Source organism: Balaenoptera physalus (genome assembly GCF_965194825.1).
Source record: "Balaenoptera physalus genome assembly, chromosome: 12".
NCBI lineage: Eukaryota > Metazoa > Chordata > Mammalia > Artiodactyla > Balaenopteridae > Balaenoptera > Balaenoptera physalus.
Window position 1 is genome coordinate 79,815,382 of NC_138897.1, and position 8,812 is coordinate 79,824,193.

The window sequence follows — 8,812 nt, forward strand, 5'->3', positions numbered from 1 at the left end:
CGCCTTTGGCCGAGTTGGCAGCTGAAGGAGAGCGCTCGGAGCCCAGCTCTCTGTCCAAGGACCGACCTCACCCAAGTTCTCTAGGGGCAGTTACCTAGGCAGGCCCTGCCCCTCACCCCCGCCCAGGGCACTGGGGGACCAGCACCTCCCAGGAGGGCTCGGCCGCCCCCAGCCTGCTCCCCGCGCCCACCGACTTCCCATGGCTGGCCCGGGTCACCCAGCTGTTCATGGCCCGCTATCCACTCGCAGGCCAGCCCACAAGTGTCCAGTGACTGTGCATCTGCGCTTTGCCACAGCGTCTCTGAGACCACGTTGCAGCATCCCGCAGACCCTGCGCTCCTTTCTGGGGCTCCTTATCGCCACCTGCAGGCGAGGCCATCGGAAGAAGGCGGCGATGGGTGCTCACACCTCCACGACGTCCCGCAGCTCAGTGTCTGCAGTGGACACAGTCCCTGTCAGTGCGGCGCGGGGGCAGCCAGTGCCGCCCACGACACCCAGGTGTGTTCCGAACAGTAGTCGGTGCACAGAGGAGACGGCATGGAGGGTCCTGGGAGAGAGCGGGAAGGGGATGGCCAAGCAGGAGGAAGTCCCCACAGTCCCCGGGAGGAATGACGACCGCAGAAGCGGCCCCGGGGGCACCGGGGGCACACGATCTGCATTTAGGCCCCTGGGGGTCTCTTTCTTCGTGCCCAGGCCTGGACCTCTGCAGATACACCTCGACGCCAAGAGCGCAGAAGACAGGTACAAGAGGAAACTCCAGATCTCTTTTATGAGGTCCTGCCGCCAAAGAAACGCCATCACGAGCTCATATAGCTCCACCCGAGGTTTCCCGCCAGTGCAGAGAAGGAGGGGTCCCGCCATACCGCAAGGGCTGCCCCAGAAGTCCTCAAAGAAAGGGAGCGAGGAGGGCCGTCCATCGCCCTCTGCAGCTCCGGTGGTTTCCCAGAGCAAAAGCCAGCCTGACAAGGATGCAGAGGCAACAAGAGGGCAAAAACGGACCTGGAGGAACTGCTCACCCACATCTGACAGTCCCAGGCCCCGAAAACGCAGGATTCCTCTGCTGCCGCACAGGCGAGGGGAGCCTCTGAGGCTGCCCTCACCCCCTGAGCTGGGTTTCCGGGTCACCGCTGAACACCTAGACGCGGAGAAGGAAGCAGCGCTCCGGCGCATCAACATTGCATTGCGCTGTGAGGTGAGACCCAGGCCATCGGGGGCCTCGGCGCCACGCAGCCTTCCTGTCCCTTCCCCCTGCCTGCCGCAGGGGCTGCTTCTCCGCCAGCCGTCCCTCCAGACCCCAGTAGGGATCCACCGCTGGAGAGATGCGGTAGGAAGCAGGACTCCCCAGCCCCAGTGGACATCCCGGCATCCGCTGGAGGGGCCTCCTCTGTGCATCCCTTGTCTGGGAGGCAGCACAGCTCACCCGGCCGCCTCTTCTCCCTGCCGCAGCCTCTTCCAGGCACCTCTTCACACTCACGGCCCTCAGCCCCTCTCACCTTGCTGACCCCCGCTTCCCCCCCAGTATCAGGCAGGGCTGGCCTGTGTGCTAGGCCCCCAGATCCCTCCGCCCCTACTCCCTCCCCCGTGCCAGGCATGGCCGGTGCGATCAGAAGCCTGGCTCCTGACTGGCCCGCTCCTGCCGCTGCTGCGGCTTCCCTTCCCTGCTTCAAGTTGAAGCTCATCTCGGGGCCTCCTACGAATGGGGCAGGAGGAGGCCGTTTACAGCCCAAGGCATCCGTCACAGCTGCCGTGGATGCCAGACCTGCCTTCCCTGCAGCTCCCAGCACCTCCCGAATGGAGTCCCGCACACCCGTGTGCGTGGGGTCTCGGGTCTTCACCCCACAGAGCCTCCCTCCCGTCACCAACCCTACTGCCCCCACCCCCAGCCTGCCCATTATGTGTACTGTCAGTTCCAGACCCTCAACCAGCACATCTGCAGGCCTGGCTCCCCAGGCCGCTTCTGACCCTGAGGTCACCCCCATGGACACCCCTCCACCCTCCCAGCCTCTCCTCTTGGGGTCCGCCCCTGGCTCCAATGGGAACCTCTTCTTGTCTTCCCAGGCCCTGCAGACGCCCCCCCAGTGACAGCACGTCCTCAGTCACAGTCACCAGCGGCCTGCCTGCACTCAGGTTCTGCGGCCCCGCCCAGACTCTGAGGTTTCCTCTTCAGCCTGGAGCCACTACCCAGCCCATCTCTGGGGCCCCTGATGGGCAGCAGCGAGGAACCACCGCCTGTGGCAGCTCTCCCCGCCGTAGAAAACGGAAAGCTCCAGCCTTAGCCTCTGCTCCGGGCCCCCCAGCTTCCGGCAGCCCCACACAAGCATCTTCTGGGAGCTCATCATCCACAAATTCCACCGTGGGCACCCATGCCAGCACCCAGCTGGGTTTTGGGAGCGGAGCGGCTGCCCGAGATCTGAGCTGCATCTTTGCAGCTCTCAGCCTCACAGCAGGAACCAGGGGGCCCCCGAGCACCACACACAGCAGTGGGGAAAGCGTGGGCCTGAACTCCTGGGGCCCTCCTCACCAGAGCACCCCCATGGTGACCACGGGACCCAGCGCTAAGAATAAGCCTGGGTTTGGACGCACTACTGCCCCCATCTTAAGTCACATCTCTGGGGGCGCGCCCAGGCAGGGCTCCCCTACTTCCAGCGGAGGGCCCAGCCCACGCCAGCCAAGGCTGCCTGTAGGGGCATGTCGGTTCCGGCCTCTACTCCTAGTAGCCCCGCCTCCGCGGTGGGCACAGCAAGGTGCAGCCTTCCTGTTAGGGCCCCCTCATCACCTGCCCAGGGGACATAAAACCATTGGGCCATCGACCAAGTCATTCTCCTCCAGGTCGGGATTCATTACCTTGGGGTGTAAGAGGAGAAAGTTGGCCTGAGCCAATAATTCTGGGGAGAAGCCATCAGTGTCCACCTCCTCCCAGGCTGGGCCTTGTGTGGACCCTGTTTCCATGTGAAACGGACATCTTAGCCCTAACCTCTGTAATCCTGGAGCAAACTGGGCACCCAGAGATACAGCATTCCGTTCCCACCCCCGGCCTGCAGTCTTCCCCCCAAAGGTGGGTGGTTTGAGGCTCTTGTCCCATCCCAGCGGTCAGAGTCCTCAGGACAGTAGACAGAGGCCCTAGCCTCGTCTCCTTCAGTCCTGGGACAAGGGGATGCCCCCTGTTGCCTGGAGCTGACTCCTCCCCTCTCCCTGTTTTCCTTCCAGAACCCTTGTGCTGTGTTCATAACTTATAATAAAGTTTTGTTCTTGTTTATTTGCATAATCCTCACCTGTCTGTGATCTGTAGATCAAGTGCGGAAAAGCACTGGCTTGTATGAGTGGTAACATGGAAAGCCAGACCTGTTTACCGTTTCCTGTGACCCTGCTCATGGGTTGTGAAGAGTAGCACAACAAGATGGCTACAAGGGCCCTGTATCAAAAGTGTGTTTTGAATTTAAATGATGCAGTCCAGAATAAAATGGGCCCTGGGGGAGGGGTAAACAGGGAGGATCATCCTTGTCTGTTGTAATTGCTGCTTCTCACCCACCTCTCTGACCTGGAAGGGGCTGGATCATCCCGAGCATACACCAGCCGCCCATACTCTACACGTTTAGTCTTTTCTAATGTAGCAGTTTCTTTGACTTTTTTTGTTTTGCTTTAATAAGTCTTAGGCAAATCACCTACATACACGTCTCACTCAGAGAGTAAATGTCCATACAACCTAAAGCAATTTACAGATCCAGTGCAATCCCTATCAAAATTCCAATGACTTTTTTTACATAAATAGAAAAAACAATCCTAATATCCGTATGGAACTGCACTAGACTTCAAAAGCCACAGCAATCCTGAGAAAGAAGAACAAAGCTGGAGGCAACACTTTTCCTGATTTCAAATTATCCTACAAAGCTATAGTAATCAAAATGGTATGGTACTGGTATGAAAACAGACACGTACACCAGTGGAACAGAATCAAGAGCCCAGAAATAAACCCACACACATACAGGCAACTAATTGACAGGGATCCAAGAGTACTCAACAGGGAAAAGATAGTCTCTTCAGTAAATGGTGTTGGGAAAACTGGATACCCACATGCAAAACAATGAAACTGGACCCCTATCTTACACCATTTGTACAAATTAACTTGAAATGGATTAAAGACTTCAATGTAAGACCTGAAACTGTAAAACTCCTAGAAGAGACCATAAAGAGAAAGCTCCTTAACATTGGCCTTGGTGATGATTTTTTGGGTATGACCAACAAAATCACAAGCAACAAAAACAAAAAGCAACCAATGGGACTACACCAAACTAAAAAGCTTCTGGAGAGCAAAAGAAACAATCAACAAAATGAAAAGGCAACCTAGGAATGGGAAAAAATATTTGCAAACCACATGTATGATAAGAGGTTAATATCCCAAATCTATAAGGAATTCACACAACTCCATAGCAAAAAAACCCCAAATAATCTGATTCTAAAGTCGGCAAGGCAGGGGACTCCCCTGGTGGTCCAGTGGTTAAGACTCCACGCTTCCACTGCAGGGGGCACGGGTTTGATCCCTGGTCAGGGAACTAAGGTCCCGCATGCCATGCAGTGTGGATTAAAAAATAAAATAAAATAGGCAAAGCAAGACTAGGAAACAACTCAGTGTCCATCAACAGGTGAATGGATAAAGAAAATGTGAGAGAGATATATATAATGGAATTTTATTCAGCCACATAAAAAGAAGGAAATCTGCCATTTGTGACAACACAGATAGACCTTGAGGGCATTATGCTAAGTGCATTAAGTCAGATGGCGAAACACAAATACTTATGAGATCACTTATATGTGGAATCTTTAAGAAAAAGAAAAAAACCTCACAGATACATAGAACAGACTGGTGGTTGTCAGAGGTGGGAGGTGGGTGAAATAGCTGAAAGTGGTCAAAAGGTACAAACTTCAAGTTATAAGATAAATAAGTCCTGGGGATATAATGTGTAGTGAAGTGACTATAGCTAACAATATTGTTGTATATTTGAAAGTTACTAAGAGAGTAGATCTTAAAAGCTCTCATCACAAGAAAAAAATAATTTGTAACTATGGGTGGTGATGTATGAAAAGCCATGGAAGAAGCTTAAATGCATATTGCTAGCTTAAAGAAACCAGTCTGAAAAGACTACACACTGGATGATTCCAACCATATGACATTCTGGGAAAGGCAAAACTATGAAAATAAGAGGACATGTGGCCCCAGTGGACATCACTGTCTCTCCTTTCAGGAGACTCCAGATGCTGGAGACCTTCCCTCCTGAGATCCAGGTCTTCATGAAGGACTCCAGCGGCCAGAGCAAGCCTTATGCCATTGATCCTGTAGACTCCATCCATGACTTGAAAGAGAAGATTGAAGAGGCTGGAGGACCTTACATGGAGGATCAGATACTCAGGTTCTGGGGCCAGAAACTGTGGAATCAATAGCTTCTCAGGCCTGCACATCAAGGATTGTGACACCATCATGCTCGTTAAGAGAGGCCCCACATCCTCATGAGTGCCAAGATCTGGCTGTTCATTTTGTAGACTTCTACGGTCCTCTCCCCCTAGCTCACCCCTTTCTACCCAGACCACTGTGCTCTTTCTGAAGCATAAATAGAAACAGAATCCTCCCCTGCTTAAAATCGTCCAGTGGTTCCTATTACCTACAGAATCAAGTTCAAGTTCCTTTGCTTGGCATTCAGGGTCCTTGACCATTTAGCTCTTGCTGACCTCTCAGTCTCTCCCCATCACTCTCAAAACACACCAGACGTGGCCAAACACTTGCAATTCCAGAACACTGAATGCTGCTCACAACTCCATGACTTTGAGTCAACTGTCCTTCTCCCCCATTTTGTCATCTTTCAAAGCTCAAACCTCTAAATTATTAATTCTCAAAAGTATGGACCCCAGACCAGCAGAATCAGCATCATCTGGGAACCTCTTTGAAAAAAAAATTCTCAGCAACTACACCAGAATTATCTGAGTTAGGTTCTCTGGTAGTGGGACTCAGCTATCTGTGTCTTAACAAGCCTTCCAAGTAATTCTGAGCAAATATGGAAGTTCCAGGGAGTTAACACCCCAGGGGGTAAGCCTTGGCCCATTGAAAGACAGGAACCAGCGAGTGCATACTCCCCTCCTCCACCTCTCAGGTGGATAATTTTGAGGCACGTTCCTCAAAAGTTTTTGAGGCATTTGCTCCTTACGCGTTGCTCCTTAGAGAGTCCACAGTGGGATCAAAGCGCAGCTGCCCACAGTAGTGATCAATTTCATGATATTTCTTGGACTGGTTTTTCCTCCTTCTCAATCCCCCACACCTGTCCCTAGGGATCATTTCCCAAAACAAGTCTCATGCAAATCTTTGTCTCAGGCTCTGCATTTAGAGGACCACAAGCTAAGAGAAAACCCATCTTTATGTATCTTCCTCCTTCCTAAAACCCAGCCCACACCCTTCCTAACCACTAGCTCTTCCCCCACCTCCATAGGAATGTGCCCAACTGGATGGCATTTCTACAAACCATAAAGCCAATACACAATCGACTTCATGTTCCCTTTTTAAATCTTTTTTTGTTCTTTTTTTGGCCACGCTGCAAGGCTTGCAGGATCCTAAATACCAGACCAGGGATTGAACCCCAGTCCCCGGCAGTGAAAGCCCAGAGTCCCAACCACTGGACCACCAGGGAATTCCCCCTTTTTAAAACTTGAAAGCTGCTGAACTCCCAGATATTTCATGAAAATCAATAATGAAAATGAATCAAAACTAATATGTAAAGTCTATTGAGCAAAGTGGTGGCTACCAGTGGGGAGAAGGAAGGGGGGAGGGGCAAAATAGGAGGAGGGGATTAAGAGGTACAAACTACTGTGTATAAAATAGATAAGCTACAAGGATATATTGTACAGCACAGGGAATAGAGCCAATATTTTATAATAACTATTTTTTTCAAAGATTTATTTATTATTTGTTTATTTATTTTACTTATTTTTGGCTGTGTTGGGTCTTAGTTGCGAGATGCAGGATCTTCATTGAAACATGCGGGATCTTTCATTGCAGCGCATGGGCTCTTCATTGTGGTGTGCGCGCTTCTCTCTAGTTGTGGCCTGCAGGCTCCAGGGCTCATGGGCTCAGTAGTTGTGGTGCGCGGGCTTAGTTGCCCTGCGGCCTGTGGGATCTCAGTTCCCCAACCAGGGATCGAACCTGTGTCCCCTGAATTGGAAGCAGATTCTTTACCACTGGATCACCAGGGAAGTCCCTATAATAACATTAAATGGAGTATATAACCTGTAAAAATATTGAATCACTATGTTGTACACCTGAAACCGATATAGTGCTATAAATCAACTATACATCAAAAAAAATGTTTTAAACTAAGATGTAAGGTCTGAATGTTTATTGTTTGAATAACTTGTATATTGCCTTGAAGCTCATTATCTGTCATTATAAACATAGGGCAAATGTTTGGAATCTCACTTTATTGTCGACTTTGGTTTGCGAAATTGCCACTGCTCTTTAAACAGTTACAATATAGGACTGTTTAAGGACCAGGCACTACCAACCTCTGAAAATATGGAGACTTTTAGAATTCATGTAATTAAAAAAGTGATTCTTTCTGTTTGGGGTTAGCCAGTTGGAAAATTTAAATTGAAACGTGTCACGATTGAGGGTTTTTTTGTGTTTTTTTTTTCCCCAAAATGGTATTTAAGACAACAGACACCCTCCACCGCACCACTTCCTCCAGCTAACGCCTGTCTTTCTCCTCCCTTTCACGACAAAGTTCTTGAAAGTGTTATCTACACTCCTGGTCTCCATCCTCCTCACCCAACTTACTCTTCAACCCCACCCCTAAAATCTGGCTTCTGCTCCCAGCTCTCCTTTACATTTCACCCACAATGATCACCAGTAGCCTCTTGGGTGCTTCTCAGACCTATATTCCTGAACTTATCAGAAGCATTAGGCAATGTGGACAACTTTTTTAAGCTCTCTGGCTTAAACAGCTACCCTTCTAGACTTCTCCCTTTCCCATTCCTCCTTGTATCTTCCTCCCTTTGTTAATAGTACCCTCCATCCGTTACCCAGGTACCCAAGCCAGAGAGCTGATAGCCATCCTGTCTTTTCCCTCACCTCCTACCTGTAGTCACCGAGTCCTGTCCACCCTTCCTCCAAGGTAGACCTAGAATCCCATCCCTTCTCCAGCCCAGTCCAGGTCACCTTCCCTTCTCACCTGGACCACAGTACAGTGCCCTGACACGTCTCCCTATATCTACCCCTGCCCCCTGCAATCCATCCTCCCCACAGAAGCAGCCAGACCAATCTTTCCAGAATGGTAATTTCACCTCTGGTCGCTCCTCTGATTTGCCACTGCCCTCAGGACAAAGTCAGCACAGATTCACCTGATATTTGACCCAGTGGATCACTTTCTCTTTCCTAGAACAATGTTTCCACTTGCCTATCAAAACACACTCCTGATTTTTCTTCCACCTCCCTGGCTACTCCTTCTCATTCTTGTTTGCTGGATGCTTGCCTCTCCCCAATCACTTAATACTATTAAGTATTTCAGGGCCCAGTCATTGGTCCTTTTCTTGTCTTACTCTATACTCACTCACTTGGTGATCTCATCCAGCCTTATGGCTTTAAATATGTCTATGCTGGTAATTTGTATCTCAACCCCAGATTTCCTCCCTGAAATCCAGACTCAAATATGCAACTCCCTACCCCATTTGGATCTCACTAGACACTCAAGTTCACTTCCAAAACCGAGCTCCTGATCTTCATGCCTACACTGTGCCCTTGCCCAGTCTTTCCCTTCTCAGTTAAGGACAATTGCAT